The 18975-nt window shown below is 42.7% G+C and overlaps 1 pseudogene; it reads right to left on the reverse strand.

The window, feature by feature from the left end:
* Positions 1-232: 232 nt before the first annotated feature.
* Positions 233-18914, reverse strand: LOC139363007 (poly(rC)-binding protein 2 pseudogene; annotated as a pseudogene).
* Between the last annotated feature and the right edge of the window lie 61 nt (positions 18915-18975).

Here is an 18975-nt window from a genome sequence, read left to right on the forward strand (position 1 = left end):
AAAATTAGCCGGGCGCGGTGGCGGGCACCTGTAGTCCCAGCTACTCAGGAGGCTGAGGCAGGAGAATGGCGGGAACCCGGGAGGCGGAGCTTGCAGTGAGCCGAGATCGCGCCACTGCACTCCAGCCTGGGCAACAGCGTGAGACTCCGTCTCAAAAAAAAAAAAAAAAAAAAAGAAATATAATTAAAAAGAGTAACAGCAAAAAACTACCAATTTTTTTTAACTTCTGACTTTTTATATCTTTTGCTCCTGTTTAATGAGTTCTCTATCACCTAAAAACAAGGAATAAAATTTAAGCAAATATTCTTTCAATGTTTTTTTTGCCCACAGCGTTTGCAGTGGTGACTGAGGCCTGTTTTCCTCATAAATCTCTGATCCCCATGCCTCCCCCTTGCATTCCCCACCCCATGCCATGTAAACAGATGACACCCCAAAGTCTAGAGAATAGGAGTTAAACTCTGGGCATTTAAAGTCCCAAAATGTGAGGTCTTGGTCTACACAGAAAGATGAGAAATACAAGATCAGTCTGAACCAGTTCTTCCTGTCCCCAGAGATGGGATTAAAGGGCATCTGGACAAAGAACAGGGAGACAAAGAGCACAGGTGTGTTGTTGGGGTCCCTGAGTGTACCCCACTTTGGAAGCCAGGACTAGGCAGAGGGTGAGATCATAGAATCCCATGATCAGAGGGCAGTGCCCAGCGAAGTGTCTGACCCCAGAATTTGCACCAGACATGCTTATAACTGAATTACAAGAAACGGAATGGGCTCCCTGCAGTGGAAGCAGAAGTAATACCTTCCTGTGGTGTCAAGAAGCTAGGCCTGAAATGGTCCTCACTGTCCCTGGACACCTCAGCAAGCCAAGCACATCTGAATGCATCCCTCTGTGGCAGAAATAGCCCTAAGAGGTCCCTGAGGTCAGCACCTGGAGAATATGGATCAGTCACCACAGTGGCATGAACGGCCACAAGGCTGTGTCCATAGATGCCAGCATGAAAGGTTGAAAACGAGCCCTCCCACTGTGGCTTCCTCAAGGCTATAGCCCTGGGTCTGTCCCTGACATGGGAACACACCCAGGGAAAGGGGCCATTTCTGAATTGGCAGAAATCTATTCCTGTCATGGTGCAACGTGGGCCCAAAAGAGAAGCTAACATCCAGTTATAGGAAAGTAAAGCACATGTATAGGCCCTAGGGCCTGGGGGCTGAGATCTGCACTCACTACTCACATATCCAAATACATGACCTTCCTTCTTTTCAAATATGGTGCCCTCCTTAGACACAGTGTGTTCTGACAGTTCTAATTCCTACTTGCTGATAAATTCCTGAGAATCATGAAGTGCTGGGGCTAAAATTCTGCTTCTAAACTGTGGGAATCCCCCGGGCTTGCTTTCTTTTCTCATGTTCTCCGCATGTGTCAGCGTCTTGTTTTGGGCCCCTGACTCCCAACTGCAGAGAGCCCTCACCTTTGCTTGGAGGCACATGGAAGGCAAAGTCTTCCAAGGCTGGGGGTGTTTTTTGTTTTTAGAGTCAGGGTCTCGCTCTGTCTCCCAGGCTGGAGTACAGTAGTGTGGTCACAGCTCACTGCTTCAAACTCCTGGGCTCAAGCCATCCTCCTGCCTCAGCCTCCTAAGTAGCTAGGACTACAGGCACACACCACTACACCCAGCTAATTTTTTTATTTTGAAAGAAAATTTTAGGTGGCTCACATCTGTAATCCCAGCACTTTGTGAGGCCAAGGTGGGTGGATCACTTGAGGTCAGGAGTTTGAGACCAGCCTAGCCAACATGGCGAAACCCCATCTCTACTTAAAATACAAAAATTTGGCCAGGCACGGTGGCTCATGCCTGTAATCCCAGCACTTTGGGAGGCCGAGGCGGGTGGATCATCTGAGGTCGGGAGTTCAAGACCAGCCTGACCAACATGGAGAAACCCCCATCTACTAAAAATACAAAATTAGCCAGGTGTGGTGGTGCATACCTATAATCCCAGCTACTCAGGAAGGCTGAGGCAGGAGAATCGCTTGAACCCGGGAGGTGGAGGTTGCGGTGAGCCGAGATCGCGCCACTGCACTCCAGCCTGTGCAACAAGAGTGAAACTTGGTCTCAAAAATAAAATACAAAAATTAGCTGGGTGTGGTGGCACATGCCTGTAATCCCAGCTACTCAGGAAGGCTGAAGCAGAAGAATCGCTTGAACCCAGGAGGCAGAGGTTGCAGTGAGCCGAGATTGCACCACTGCACTCCAGCATGGGTGACAGAGTGAGACTCCATCTCAAAAAACAAAGTAAAATAAAATTCTCTATGATGGGGCTAAGCTGAGAAGAGGTGACTGGATCTTTAGGAGGTACTGGCCTCTGGTGGGTTAGGCCTGCCTCAGCCACCCTTACAGAACATTCTTCCGGAAGTGCTGCAGCAGAAGGTCAAAAGACAGGACAGCAACTTCAAGGACTAGCAAGGTGGAAAGAAGGCTGGGGGTTTCTAGAACAGGAAAGAAGAAAGAGTATGTTGGCTGATGAAGGACAGAGTTCCATGGAGAGAAACAGAATGAAGGTTCAGTCAAAAATCTAAACAGATCATGAATTAAAAAGTAGAAATTCTTTCGGGGTTATAAATAACATCTACGATTGCTGAATAAGGATTTCATATCTCAAAAGTTCAACTCTTTCTGCAAACTTGCAATAACAATTGCACATTTTAATCCTTTAAAGCTCGCCATGGCTATGAGCAATCAGATGTAAATGGCTGTATTTCCTTTGGAACAAGTACACTTTGAGCTATTTTGGTATCAGTAATGTTTCATATGGGTTTCACAATGTATAGACATAAATATATGAACAATCTCCCAGTTCCTATTAAGAGATTGAACAGATGGCCAAGTTATTAATACGTGGCTTAAACCCAGCACTCAGATGTCTGAGAACACGCGTTGGATTCCTGAGGCGTCACAGCAATGCTCGGCAGGCTGGCTGCCACATGGTGGCCCAAGAAGTAGGTTGCTTGTTATAAACATCAAAGCCCCACATCGAACCCAATGGAGACACCCCTGTTCAGAACACTTGCAAGGCAAGACCAACGTGTGCAAGCTCAGAGTCCAGCAGTGGCCCATGGCCCCTCACAAGGCCCTGGAGGTGCCCATGCTCCGCCTGGCCCACGGACCCCACTGCAGGCCAGCTCGGGCTCAGTCCCCAGAGCTTGAGCCTAACAGACAGGACAGGCCATGCCATCTGTGCATTCTAGGGCCCCTGTCAGGCCCAGTGGCCCAGTTTCTCCTGAAGTTGGAGGCATTCTGGGGCCAAAGAGAGAAGCCCAACCTCTTCTGGGGTGAGTCAAAAAACCAACCTGGACTGCCAAAACTGCCAGGCCTGCCTGAAGACAGGGGTTTTTCTTGGGTGCGTGGGCTGGCACAAAGTGTTTGCCATCGGGATTATCAGCCAGGCCTAGCAGGTGCAGCCATCTGGAGTCTAACCTGATGCAGCAGGTGGACACTGTGTGCCCTGAGATGGCGCCTTGGCCCTCAGCAGCCTCAGTCAAAGGAACTGACACTCCCAGAAGACAGGCTTCCAAGTACCATTTTGCTGTCTAAAGCACAGTTCTGTGACCAGTTCTCCAACTTTCAGTGTATCTTACTCTTAGCAAAACAACTCCCAAAATCCTTAGTCTGACATGCCCAAATGACCTTGAATTTCCTTTCCAGTACGACTTGAGTGTAGAACTTAGAGCCATGCTCTATGAAACCTCCCACCCAGTTTTGAAATTGACGCAGCAGGAGACAGGCTCTGGACAAAGACTTCTGAATTCAGACAAGGGCAATGAGTGTCCAGAGAGCCAGGTACGAAGTTCGCAGAAACTGTGATCAGAACACACCCGCAGGACTTGGAGAGATCACAACTCAACCTTGTCTAATACCAGTCTGGTTGGCCTGGTGCAAAATGGGCTGGCCAACGTCTGGCCTTCTGTGCTGCGCCCACCCACAGTGAGATGCAGAGATTTGTGATGCCGCTATCTGCTGAGGCAGGGAATCTGGTTCTTTGGGGTTGCAGTCCCTGCAAAGTTGCTTCCTCCAGGAGCCCTAGGGTTTCTGTTCTTTCTGGGTTATTCCAGCTGCAAGGCCCCAGAACCATGGCATTCTCTGTGCCCTCAGGGCCAACGGGGACTCCATGTGCCCACAGGTGGTCTTCTATGCCAATGTCTGCTGCCATGATTCCTAGAGGGTCCGACTGGCCTTGGGCAAAGTCAAATCAACCAGCTGGCCCTGCAAGCTTTGAACACAGAGCCGAGTCTGAATCCACTTCTTTCTTAACGTCCGTAAGCCTTAGTGCCCTTGTTTGAACAACAGGCCTCATCTCTAGGCCTGTTTCAAGGATGATATCGAAGGATGGCAGAATGTACCATCTCAATATGCCACTTTGGCATAAGGAGCATTCTGACTCAAAGGAACTTAGAAAAACCGCAGGTCCAAGAAGGGCACTCTGACCCCAGCCTCACCCACTTACCACTTTTTTTTTCCCCCTAGAGGCAGGAAATAAAACTCCCATGTGAAAGGCACCCCCCCTTTAGCGGGAGGAAAGGATCATTCTTATCACTAGAGACGGGGAGTCAAAGATCCAGAGAATTCTGTACAAACAGACTTTGTGAAATAACTTTTATTTTCCTTTCGTTTCCCCACATCTCTTAGTTACTTTTCACAACTGCCTCTCTTTGTTCAACCCAGTAGCTAAGCACTTGGGTTTTGCCACTTCTTTGGGTCTTCGTTTTCCTATGGGGACTCTCGTGTAACATGTAAAAATCTGTGTGCTTTCCTCGTGTTAATCCTTCTTGTGCCAATCTGATTTCAAGGCCTAGCCGGGGACCCTAAGAGGATAGAAGTAAAGTTTTGCTTCCCCTACAATATGAAATGACAAATCTAAAACTGTCTACACACCATGTCTAGTGCACTGCAGGGAATTAAAAAGCATCAGTTTCCTTCTCTTCTGGTTAATCACAGTAGCTCCTTTTTAGGATGGTGGCATCCACAAATGGCAATGAAGATGCAGGAAGGAGAGGGAGGTTTTGCTCATATTGTTTGTCCTTTTTCCAAATACGTAAAACTGACATTTCTGGCTTCTAAAGTTATCATTTCCTACAAGTAACTACCCTGAATTGGCTTCATTGAAAACCTTTTATGGGCACTCTCTCTCACGGATTTGTTATAATGAAACCAAAGGCAACACAAATAAATCTGCCGATAACCCTGGATTATTTTTATGGTGTTAACAGTAATCAAAACGATCGCGCTTTCATCTCCCCTTGTTTCCTTTTCTAAGGTGTTAATGAGGAGTGATATCACCCTGGAATTTCACTAAAGATAAAATATAATTTACAGATTATGCTGAGATAAGGCTTCTTTGTCGTTAATGGAGTTTATTTAAACAGCGCCAGATGGTTCTTGAGTTAAAGAGGTCACCAAATAGGGGCTGGTGATATTTTTCATGTTCAAAATGTTTGTGGTAATTGTATATAATGTCATAGGAGTGGACCACAAATTGGATAACCAGTACTGAGGTATTCTAAAGTCAGATTATTAAATCAAGAACCTCCCAGAATTAGATGGCACAGCATGCAAATTGAGTTCCTTCTGCCCCCAAAGGCTCCCAGCCCAGTCTCCTCTATCTAAGCTTTTCTTGAAGCTTGATTTATCAAGAGTTCCAATGCTGGACCTATTTCTCTACCCAAAACCCAGAATTCCAGGCAGTCATCAGTGCTCTCCTTCTCTCTCTCCTTTCATCTTTGTCTACATCCTCCTTCTCTCTGACCCTCTCCCAACCCAAATTAAGACTGCAAGACTTGACCAAGCCTGATGGCTCACACCTGTAATCACACTTTGGGAGGCCAAAGTGAGAGGATCACTTGAGGCCAGAGTTTGAGACCAGCCTGGGCAACATAGTGAGACTCTATCAGCATGGTGGCATACCTGCAGTCCTAGCTACTCAGGAGGCTGAGGTGGGAGGATCACTGGAGTCCAAGAGTTCAAGGCTGCAGTGAGCTATGATGGTGCCATGGCATTCCAGCCTTGGCAACAGAGACTCTGTCTTTAATTAATAAAATAAAAATTAAAATACTGCAAGACTTGAACACAACTCAGTAACAAGTCTCCATTGGTAAAAACAAGAGATAAACTGGAACATTTGTCTCAGCCCATTTTGCGCTTCTGTAACAGAATACCTGAGATTGGGTAATTTATCATGAATGGAATTCTGCATAAATGTCCTGGCTCACAGTTCTGGAGGCTGGGAAGTCCAAGATCAAGGTGCCAGCAGGTTTGGTGTCTGGTGAGGGCTTGGTATCCACTTCCAAGGTGGTGAGGGATTAACTCTCTTCCTCACATGGCAGAAGAGCCAAGAAAGAGCAAGAAGGGGCCAAAACTGCCCTTTCATAACAACACCAACCCCACCCATGACAGGGTAACCCTTGTGGCCTAACCACCTTGTAAAGCTTCCAGCTCTTAATATAATCACAATGGCAATTAAGTTTCAACATGAGTTTTGGAGGGGACAGACATTCAAACCACAGTGCCATTTGTGTTCATTCTGCTTTTTACTTTTCTCCAGAAACTATTAGCCTTTAAATTAGTAATTTACTGGCATGAATATAATTACAAATTCTTTGCATCTAAATAATTATTGATCTGTTACTCACAATTTCAATATAAAGTATGCAATATATAACTCATTTGACCAACCAGTACATGCTAAGTCCAGTGACTGAGCATCAATCCTCATTTTCCTTGGTGTATCAGTTGCACTATACCCAGGTGAGCCATCCTTCCTGCTTCAACACATTCTTCACCAGGCTTCCAGGAAACCATGGTTTCATCCTACCTCCCATGGGTTCTTCTCCATCTCCTGTCATCTCCCTGACCACGTGACACTGCAGAGTCCCAGGGTTCATCCCTTGGTCCTCCTCTCTCTGTACTCATTGCCTGGTTATCTCAACCAAGCCCACAGCACTATATGCAATCTTTTCAGACAAATCCCATTTTTAGCCGCCCCAGCTGCCTATTCAACAACTCCCACTTGAATGTCTAGTTGACTTCTTAAACTTGATGTATACAAATCAGAATGTCTGGGTTTCTGTCTACAGCATTCCCCCATCTCAGCTAAAATAACTCCATTCCAGTTGCTCAGACTACACATTTGGTATCAACCTGGGTTCCTCCCATTCATACCTACATCTGAGCTGTTAGCAAATCCTATTGGTCAGATTAATCAGAGTGGTTAATGGAATGGTAATGGTACAGATACAAGGGGTGAATACTATCAGAATACAATTCTTCATGGGTCGCTCACATTTCTGCACTTCTTGAGAGCAGAAGTACTCCCTCTTCAAGGCTGTTTGTAGAGCAAACAGTCTTAGAAGATAGAGATGCTATCTCCTAGATCAAAGGACAGATTTGCTATGTGGTAAAATAGAGAAAAGGGCAGGTTTGCTTGCCCATCATAAAAGATTTGGACTCCCTAAGTTCAAGGTTCCTCAGTTGTGACACACAGCTCCCACCTGGACTCTTCTTCATCATCCCTGTGGGGCTTAGGGGACGATGGATGCTGACAAAAACATGAAGCACACACTTCTTGCTATCCTGTAAGAAAATGCTCTGTCTCTAACCTAGAAATGAATGAAATCTGTCAGTCGGTTTGCAAGTAGGGCAAAACTCCAGACCCTTCAGTTCTTTGACTTTTCGAGCACAAAGTGGACTGTAAGTAGACATAAAGAAAGCCCACAATGTTTTTAAGGGTACTGTATTTCAGACATTCTTCTTTCTATGGATAAGAAAGCTCCTCACGTGCCAATAAAAGGCCATTTCTTTGGAAGCAGGCACGGCATGTGATGAAAAAAAGATATCTTAGAAAAGAGCCAAGAGCAAGACTGGAGAGAAACTGCCAGAGAACAGAAACTGGGCTTAATCAAGGAACATCTCTTGCTCCCAGAGTAGGCGGCTGGCAATATTTTCTCACTGAAATTTCAGAATTGTTATAGACTACTGACTGCTCTATGTGTTCTATTTGTTCCCTTTTGAAATGGAAGCATTTATTGCAGTGACCTGCCTCTGTCCCACCATTGTATATTAGGTTTGTAGAGTGTAGACAACTTGACTTTTTAGTTTGTAGGTTTCTGTATCAAGAGAAGATGTGTGTGGGCCTAACCTAGATTACACGATCCTGGACTTCAAGTCTGGTACCATGACTGGATGAGACTTTGACTGTCTTAGAATTGGGGTGAACACATTTTGCCAGTGGGAGGGCATGAGTAATTGTGGTCAGAGGGTAGACTGTCCCTCATACCTATTCCTTTTCATGGTGCCTTCCCAAACTGCCTCTGGAGGTGGCCACACAAATGGCTTTGGCCATTGTGACCATGGGAAACTTGATGCAGAGTCTGGAAAAAGCACTTGCATGTTTCTGTCCCCTCTCTTGTTCCTCTACGATCAACACAAGAAATGTCTAGGCAGGTCTGAGCAGGCCCATGCTCACCTGCTATAGAAGAATGGCCCATGGAAGAGGGTCACATTATCCCAACCAAGACGATCTTATGCCAGCCAGGCCCCAGCCACTCAATTAAGATACATGAACATAGTTGCATGAACCAAGATTAGCTGTGTATGGCCCAGACTAGCAGCAGCATCCATCCAACCTACAGACTCATGAGAAATAAATACTAGTTATCTTAAGCTTCCAAGTTTCAGTGTGGGCATTAGGTAGTAACAGTTAATGAATAAGACAGATAATCATTTTATCTGTCTGGATACTTACACAATGATTTCTATTTTTTATTGATACATAATATTTTACATATTGATGGGGTACATATGACATTTTGTTACATACATAGAATATGTAATGATCCAGTCAGCATATTTGAGGTGTCCATCACTTTGAAAATTTCTCACTTCTGTGTGTTTGGAACGATTCAAGTCCTCTCTTTTAGTTCTTTTAAAACATATAATACATTGTTGTTAACTGTAGTCTTTTTTGTTGAATGACAGAACTAATACCTTTTATCTAACTGTATGTTTGTACCTGTTAAGCTCGTTCTCCTTATCCCTGCCCCCTCCTACCCACTCACTCTTCCCAACCTCTAATATGTATCATCCTATTCTACACCTGCATAAGATCAACTTCTTTAGCTCCCATACATTACCAAAAACATGTCATGTTTTGTCTTTCTGTGTCTGGTTTATTTCACTTATAATAATATCCAGTTTAATCCATTTTACTGTAAATGACAGGATTTCATTCTTTTTGTGGCCAAATAGTATTTCATTGTGTATATATACTGCACTTTCTTTACCCATTCATCCATTGATGAACACTTAGGTTGATTCCATATCTTTGCTATTGTGAATGGTGCTGCAATAAACATGCAAGTGCAGTTATCCCTTTGATACACTGATTTATTTTCCTTTGGCTAACTACCCAGTAGTGAGATTGTTGGATCATACAGTAGTTCTACTTTTAGTTTTATGAGAAATTTTCATACTTGTCCAGTGTTTGTATTAATTTACATTCTCATCAACAATGTATAAGACTTCCCTTTCCTCCACATCCTCACCAGCATCTGCTATTTTTTTGTCTTTTTAATAACAGTCATTCTAACTGGGGTGAGAGGATATCTCTTTGTGGTTTTGATTTGCATTTCCCTGATATTTAATGACGCTGAGCATTTCTTCTTACAACCTGTTGGCCATTTGTGGGTTTTTTTCGTTTTTTGTTTTTGAGAATTATCTACTCATTTTTGGCTCACTTTTTAAAAGATTTATTTTTTTTATTGAGTTTCGTGCATATTAGTCTCTTACCTGATGAAGAGTTTGCCAATATTTTCTCCCATTCAACACATTGTCTCTTCACTCTGTTGACTGTTTCCTTTGCTGTGCAGAAGTACTTTAGTTTAATACAGTCCCATTTGTCTATTTTTCAGCAGTCTATGCTTTTGAGGTCTTAGCCACAAAATCTTTGCCTAGACCAGTCCTAAAGTGTTTCCCCTATATTTTCTTCTAGTTTTGTTTCAAGTCTTATATTTAAGTCTATAATCCATTGAGTTGATTTTTGTATACAGTGAGAGAGGGGCCTTGTTTCATTCCTCTGCATATAGATATTTAATTTTCTAAGCACCATTTATTGAAGGTGTCCTTCCCTATTTTATGTTCTTGGTGCCTCTGTCAAAATTCAGTTGGCTATAAATATGTGAATTTATTTCTGGGTTCTCTATCTGGTTCCATTGGTCTATGTGTCTATTTTTATACCAATAGCATGCTGTTTTGATTACCATAGCCTTGTAATATATTTTGAAGTCAGGTAGTGTGATGCCTCCAGCTTTGTTCTTTTTGCTCAGGATTGCTGTGCATACTCTGGCTCTTTTTTGGTTACATACAAATTTTAGAATTTTTTATTTCTGTGAAAAATGGCATTAGTATTTTGATAGGAATTGCACTGGATCTGCATATTGTCCTGGACAACATGGTCATTTTAACAATATTAATTCTTCTTATCTATGAGTACGAGATGTCTTACCACTTGTGTCCTCTTCGATTTCTTTCATTGGTGTTTCATAATCTCCCTTCTACAGGTCTTTCACCTCCTTGGTTAAATTAATTCCTAGGTATTTTTTTGTAGCTGTTGTCAATGGGATTGCCTTCTTGATTTCTTTCTCAGCTAGTTCATTTTTGGTGCATAGAAACCGTATTTTGGTATGTTCATTTTGTATCCTGCAACTTTACCAAATTTGCTTATCAGCTTTAACTGTGTATTTTGCTTTGTTTGTAGAGTCTCCTGGTTTCTCTAAATGTTAAAACGATGTCATCTGCAAAGGGGGACAATTTGACTTCCTCTTTTAAAAATGTGTATGCCTTTTATTCCTTTCTCTTGCCTGATTGCTCTGGCTCTACCTCCAGTACTATACTGAGTAAGTGGTAAAAGTGAGCATCCTTCCTTGTCTTGCTCTAGTTCTTAGAGGAAATACTTTCAGATTTTCCCCACTCAGTATGATGTTAGCTGTGGGTTTGTCATATACAGTCTTTATTATGTTAAGGTATGTTTCTTCTGTACCTAGTTTGTTGAGAGCTTTTTATCATAAAAGGATGTGGAATTTTATCAAATGCTTTTTCTGCATCTATTGAGATGATCATATGGTTTTTGTCATTCATTTACTGTTGTGATGTATCATGTTTATTGATTTGTGTATGTTAAACCATCCTTGTGTCCTTGGTATAAATTATACCTGGTCATGGTGTATTCTCTTTTTGGCATCCTGTTGAATTGTTTGCTAGTTTTTTGTTCTTTTTGAAAATTTTTGTGTCTAGGTTCATCAGAAACACTGGCCTGTAGTTCTCTATTTTTGTGTGTCCTTGTCTAGTTTGGTGTGAGGGAAATGGTGGTCTTGTAGAATGAGTTATTTTTTCTTTGATTTTTTGCAAGAGTTTGAGGAGAATTGGTATTAATTCTTATGTGGTTGGTCAAATTGGCAGTGAATTCATCCAGTCACAGGCTTTTTTTTGGGGGGGAGGCTTTTCATGACTGAGTTAATCACACTGCTCATTGCTGATCTGTTCAGGTTTTCTATTTCTTCTGGAATCTTGGTAGTTGTATGTTTCCACCAATTTATTCATTTCCTCTAGGTTTTCTAGTTTGGTAGTATATAGCTATTCATAATAGTCTCTGATCATCTTTTGTATTTCTGTGATATCAGTTATAATGTCTTTTTCATTTCCCATTTTATTTGGGTCTTTTCTTGGTTAGTCTAAGGGGTTTATCAATTTTTTCTTTTTGAAAAATCAACTTTTTGTTTCATTGACCCTTTGTATGTTTTTAGTCTCTATTTCATTTAGATTTGCTCTGAACCTTTACTATTTCTTTCCTTCTACAATTTTGGGTTTGGTTTGTTCTTTTCTAGTTCCTTGAGGTGCATGATTGAATTGCTTCTTTGAAATCTATCTACTCATTTGATGTAGCTGTTTATTGCTACAAGTTCCCCCCTCCTAGGGCTCCTTTTGTTGTGTCCCATAGGTCTTGGTATGTTGTTTCTATTTTCATTTGTTTCAATAATTTAATTTCCATATTAATTTTTATCATTCAGGAGGAGCATGTTATTTAATTCCCATGTATTTGTATAGTTTCCAAAGTTCCTCTTATTTCTATTTTTATTCCACTGTGGTCTGAGAAGAAACTTGATATTATTTCAATTGTTAAAAATTTGTCAAGACTTGTTTTGCATCCTAATACACGGTCTATCCTGGAGAATGTTCCATGTGCTGATGATAAAAACGTGTATTCAGCAGTTGTTGGGTAAAATGTTCTACAAATGTCTGTTAGATCCGTTTGGTCTAAAGTCTAGTTTAAATCCAATGGGTTTTTGTTACTTTTGTCTAGATGATCTAATTCTGAGACTGAGGTGAAGTCCCAACAATTATTGTGTTGGAGTCTACCTCTTTTTAAATCTAGAAATATTTGCTTTATAAATCCGGGTGCTCTAGTGTTGGGTGCATATATTTAGTTGTTAATTCCTTGTTAGATTGATCTCTTTACTATTATATAATAACTGTTTGTTTGCTGCTTCTGGCATAAAGTCTGTTTTATCTAAGTATAGCCATTCCTGCTTGATTTTAGTACCAGGTTGACAAAGGGATGCAGAGAGAGTTGGTAAAGCATGATTTCTGGGTGTCTGTGTGAGGGTGTTTCCAGAAGAGTTTAGCATGAGTCTGTGGAGTGAGTGGGAAGATTGTCCCTCAATGTGGGCAGGAACCATCCATCCACTGGGGGCCCAGGTAGAAAAAGATGAAGAAATGGTGAATTCTCTCTCTCCTGGAGCTGGGTCACCCTTCTTCTGCCCTTGAACAGGACATCACAACTCCAGGCTCTCCAGCCTTTGGATTCCAAGACTGACACTGGTGTCCCTCCCCAATTTCCCCAGGCCCTCAGGCCTTTGGCCTAGGACTGAGAGTTACACCATCAGCTTCCCTGGCTCTGAGGCTTCTGGACTTGCACTGGGCCATACTACCGCATCCCAAGGTCTCCAGCTTGCAGACAGCCTGTTGTGGGACTTTCAGCCTCCATAATCAGGTAAGCCAATTTCCCTGACATCTATATAGACAGATATACAATCATGTTTTGCTTAACATCCTGAAAAATGTGTCGCTAGATGATTATGTCATTGTGTAAACATTATAGTGTACTTACACAAATCTAGATTCTACAGCCTACTACATACCTAGTCTATAAACATGTACAGCATGTTACTGTACTGAATATTGTAGGCAACGTAACACAATGGTGAATATTTGCATATTTAAACATATCTTAACATAAAAAAGATACAGTGAACATAAGGTATAAAAGACAAAAACCGGCACACCTATATAGGACACTTACCACAAATGCAGCTTGCAGGACTAGAAGTCGCTCTGGGTGAGTCAGTGAGTGAATGCGAAGGCCTAGGTCATTACTGTCCACTACTGTAGACTTTATCAATACTGTACACAGGTTACACTAAATTTTTTAAAAATTTGTTTTCCAATAATAATCTTCGCAGCCTTTTTTTGTTATTCACTGTGGCATCCAGTTTCCATTCACAAAGAAAAAGCTCCAATGCACCTTTAAATTTTTTGAAAAATTCCTATTACAGAACTAAATTGAAATGTATTAACATCCCACTCTTACATTTTCATAATAAACAGAAAAATTGATAAGCCAAAAAACAAAAACAGGGAGGGCCAGGCACAGTGGTTCACGCCTATAATACCAGCACTTCAGAAGGCTGAGGTAGGTGGATTGCTTCAGCTCAGGAGTTTAAGACCAGCCGGGACAACATAATGAAATCCTGTCTCTCCGAAAAATTCAAAAATTAGCCGGCTGCGGTGGTATGCACCTGTGGTCCCAGCTACTTGGGGGTCTGAGGTGAGACAACTGCTTGAGCCTGAGTGGTCGAGGCTGCCGTGAGCCATGTTTGCCCCACTGTACTCCAGTCTGGGCGACAGAGCAAGACCCTATCTCAAAAAACAAACAAACAACAACTACAAAAACAGGGAGAAATCTATATTGCTAAATAAAATCTCAGCATCAACACTGGAACAGAGAAAGGAATTAAAACACCTTAACTTAAAAAAATAGGTGGATGACAGGCTGGCACAGTGGCTTACACCTGTAATCCCAACACTTTGGGAGGCCAAAGTGGATCATTTGAGCTCAGTTCAAGACCACCCTGGGCAATGGAGTGAGATTCCATCTCATTTTTTAAAAAATAAAAAATAAAGGAATGGATGATAGTGTGTAAAAACCAAAATTTCACAAACTATTTAAAACCTGGCATGGCTGCCTGTTCAGAAACTATAGATTGATGGTGGGTGGTGGTGAACAGCGTTATAGTATGTGTATCTGCACTGTTCTAGCTGTTCCCCATGCCACTCATCCTAAGGAGAGCCTGACACTGATTAGCCATTGAGCCAGGCTAATGCTGGCAGCAGATCCAGTGATGGTAACCTGCCTATCAGTAGATCCCTTCCACTGGGTTCACAATTTTGATCTACACTCTAGACATCTGATAGATCTCATTGATTCTGGTGCCTTGACGCCTGATTATGCAGCCAATATCATTTGGAATGGTGAGTTTATGAGAAGTGGTCTGAGCAGATGCATCCAAACCTGCACTGAATCCCAGCGTTGCCATCCACTGTGGGAAAACTAGTTTGTTGCATTGTCAACTGGTACAGCTTGGTCAACTCTAGAAGTGGTCCCTCTAGGTCACAGTTGAGGCACATGGACGAAGTGGTGTGGAGAAAGCTCACACTGTCGCTGCCTGTGCTGTACCTGTCCTGATCACCCACAAAGATGACCAGAGAACTGGACAGCTTGGGCCAGTATGGGATGGCCATGCACTTGGGGGAGACTCCAACATGACCACACAGACCTGTCCAATACACTCAATGATGGACTGTGGAATGCCAGCGATAATGATGGCTCAGTCAGCAGTGTTGGGGAGCATATACCCTGTCACCTGGACCTGAGCCCTGTACTCTCTCGTATTGCCTTGATCTTGCAACCACCTTTTCCAATGAGCCACACTGACTAGCAGGGATCGACAGCATCAGGGTGACCAGGGGGTCTACTGGCAGCTGTGCTATTGGTCACACAGCTACTGATATCCTCTTCCAATCTGGCTTTGAAGACGGCACTAGTGGGTCCAGCCAAGGTGATAATTCTCTCAGAACAACTCCCTTCTGAGATGCTGATACATGCGCCACTCTCCTCATGCATCTTAACTGATTCTCCTTTCTTTCTGATGATACTGCCAACTTCCTTTCCATGCATAAGTAGCCAGGTGGTGAGAATGACATTTAATCCAACTTCAATCATACCAGTGTCCATATAAAGCAGGGCTATGGGGAGCTGGACTTGGGAGTGGTCAAGTCCTTGGCCAGTGGGGATGAAAACCAAGAACTCTAGGCAGGAGGCGACTGAGGGAAAAAAAAGAGCAGGCAGGGGCGGGGCAGGGGTGGAACAATAGGGGTGGGCAGAAAGGCAAGGAGGAGGAGGAGAAAAGGTGATGGAGGAGGAGAAAGAAGGGAGAGATCCCAGAGCAGGTGGGAGAGGGCGCAGGCTGTAGCTGCTCCAGCTGCTGCCTCTGCTGGTGTCAACCTCAGCTTCCCGTAACTTTTCTGCTTTCTAAATTTTTTTTAACTTTCTGACTCTTTTCTAGTAACTTAGCTTAAAACACAAATACACTGTACAGTTGTACAGAAATACTCTTCTTTATATCCTTATTCCATAAGCTTTTCTCCAATCAAAAGTTTTGGTTTTTGGCCGGGCGCAGTGGCTCAAGCCTGTAATCCCAGCACTTTGGGAGGCCAAGACGGGCGGATCACGAGGTCAGGAAATCGAGACCATCCTGGCGAACACGGTGAAACCTCATCTCTACTAAAAAATACAAAAAAAAAAAAAACTAGCCGGGCGAGGTGGCGGGCGCCTGTAGTCCCAGCTACTTGGGAGGCTGAGGCAGGAGAATGGTGTAAACCCAGGAGGTGGAGCTTGCAGTGAGCTGAGATCTGGCCACTGCACCCCAGCCTGGGCAACAGAGCGAGACTCCGTCTCAAAAAAAAAAAAAAAAAGTTTTGTTTTTTGCTTTTTATTTTTGTTAAAAACTAAGACACAGCACACACATTAGCCTAGGCCCACACAGGGTCAGAATCATCAATATCACTGTCTTCTGCCTCCATATCTTGTCCCACTGGAAGATCTTCAGGGACAATAACACACATGTAGCTGCCATCTCCTGTGATGATAATGCCTTCTTCTGGATACCTCCGGAAGGGCCTGCCTGAGCCTGTTTTATAGTTCGCTTTTTGTTATCAGTAGAAGGAATACACTCTAAAATAGCAAAAAATAGGATGTACATAAACCAGTGGCATAGTCATTTATTATAAGTATCACGTACTGTTCATAATTGTATGTGCTGGATCTTTACATAACTGGCAGCACAGTAGGCATGTTTTCACCAGCAACAGCACAAACACAACAACACATGAGCTGTGACCTTAGGATGGCTACCACAGACTAGGCGATAGGAATTTTTCAGTTCCATTATGATCTTATGGGACCCCTGTCTACATGCGGTCCGCCACTGATACGTCCTTATGTGGTACGTGACTGTACACATCCTACTGGTTTTCTGTGGACTGTTCTAACACACTGGACATATAATGTCTTGTCTGTGTCATCTGTTACTTCTCCATTTCTGTCCTGCATCTTAGGACACCATCTCAAGTTAGTCCTCCACATAATGGCTTTGTATTACACACTATTTTATATATATGTAATATATTTACAACTTAGATCACATACTATTTGTTCTGTTATTTAATATTATATAATACTGATTTTAATTTTAAAGTTGAAGTTTTGCCTGTTAAAATCTTTTCCACGATATCTTTAAAATTTCCTTTCAGCTAGCTGCTGCTTCTCATACATCTCGTTATTTACTTTTGGAAAAAGCAGGGGTTCCTGACTTTTAAAACAGCTGTTTCCTACAGTCATGTTTTTCAACATGTTTTTCAAATGCTCTTCTTCCGCATTTTTAATGCTGTTTCTATCCTTCCTATTGCTTGTTTTCTTCAGGTACTCTCCTTTGACTGGGAAACCTACCCAGGCCTGATGTCTGCTCAGGCTACACTCGAACTCCTGGGCTCCAACGATCCTCCTGCCCCAGCATCCCAGGTAGCTGGGACTATGGGCAAGCACCACATACCTGGCTTGGTATCTGGCCCTAACGTGGCTCTGCTGCGCTGACGGCCAACTCCTGCACCTGCTGCCTGCTTCTTATCACAAGAAGAGGTTTACTGCTGAGAAGTCTGAAGCAATTATGATTCTTTCCTGACCAAAATTATAACTACAACGCCCAGAGTTATCTGCTTCCAGGCTTCTCCCAGGATTACCGCTGATGCAAAACTTGTCCCCCAACTACTTCCACTCAGCCATTTGACACTGCCGAGCTCCACGGTTCTCAAGTTAGCAGGAGGAAGTACAAGAAGGAATGAAGAATGAGAGCTCCGGCTGCCCCCAAAGCAGCTCCCCGCTCCTTTCTTACCACATCACAGTCAGTGGCTTTGAGGTGGGGCACACGAAGGTGTGTCAACATGGAAATACCACCTTACGGTTCTTCAAAAGCATTCTTATATCATTATTCTCACAATTCAGCAAAGCAAGCAGAGAATTTCCTTCATTAAGTAGATGAAAACCTGGACCCCAAGGGAAGTAGGTAACCACCAGGGAGTACTGTCACCAGTATTATCTGTAGTTTACAGCTGAGAAAGTTGTTGCTCAGGAAGCTTCAAGGCATCTGCCCAAAGTCCTCTGGCCTGTAAGGGGTGGCCTGGGATTGAACATAGTCTGCTTTTCCAAGGTTACTCTTCCTTACTTACCACACTGACCCTCAGCACAAGAAGAGGATCTAGCTCCAGCTAGGACCAGATTCCATGTCATATGGCTCTGCAGACACAGTTCTGAATGAATGCAAACTTTTTTGCAACAAGGGAAATGCCTAGATTTCTGCCTTCAGGATATATTCATAAACACACCATGCACAAGACTTCCAAAACTTGATTATGTTAAGGAAACCAAGTTTACTCAAGAAGGAGTCAGAACACAGTATCTCCTTACCCTACTTCTAATCATTACCAAAAACAGTAAATGAACTGGAACTAGAAAATATAAATGGGTAAGTACTCTAAATCTGCAGGATGTAAATGATTCAATAACTAAAAAGGTGAAAAAGAAAGCAGAAGAGATAAGCATTTAACTCCACCATTTTAAAATTTAATTTCATGAATGCAGTTCAGTTTGTGGTCCTGTGAAGTCGTGTGGCTACTCCAGGTTCATGATTCCATTCACACTCCTAATGGTAACACATGACTGTAAGAGAACTGCTGATACCCACAGAGCCAGCCTTGAAAGAGAGTCCTAGGAAAGTCTGGGTGAAGAGGCTATCTGTCAGATATTACTAAAAAGTGAGGAATACACATTTCTGTTTCATTTTTAGTAAACACATAATTTTGTTACCTTGTCATCAATTTTTATCCACAAGACAAAAAAACTGCAGGACTCCTAAAATATCCAGAAACTTTCCACATATTAAGAATTACCAACAGGTCAGTGAACAGTTACACCTAATTAACTACACTTTGCCACATGAATACAATTTGCTGATCTCTATAGCTTTGAAAAATTTAACTAAAGTTGAGCACAGTGGCTCACACCTGTAATCCCAGCACTTTGGGAGGCCAAGGCAGGGGAAATGCTTGAGCCCAGGAGGTCAAGGATTCAGTGAACCATGATAGCACACTGCACTTCAGCCTCGGCAACAGAACAAGACCCAGCCTCAATAAATAAATAAATAAATAAATAAGATAAAAATTTAACTATAGTACCTCAAAATATTCAAATACAACAATACTCCCACCTAAT

The sequence above is a fragment of the Macaca nemestrina genome, chromosome 4 (genome assembly GCF_043159975.1).
Source record: "Macaca nemestrina isolate mMacNem1 chromosome 4, mMacNem.hap1, whole genome shotgun sequence".
In the NCBI taxonomy this organism is placed as follows: Eukaryota; Metazoa; Chordata; class Mammalia; order Primates; family Cercopithecidae; genus Macaca; species Macaca nemestrina.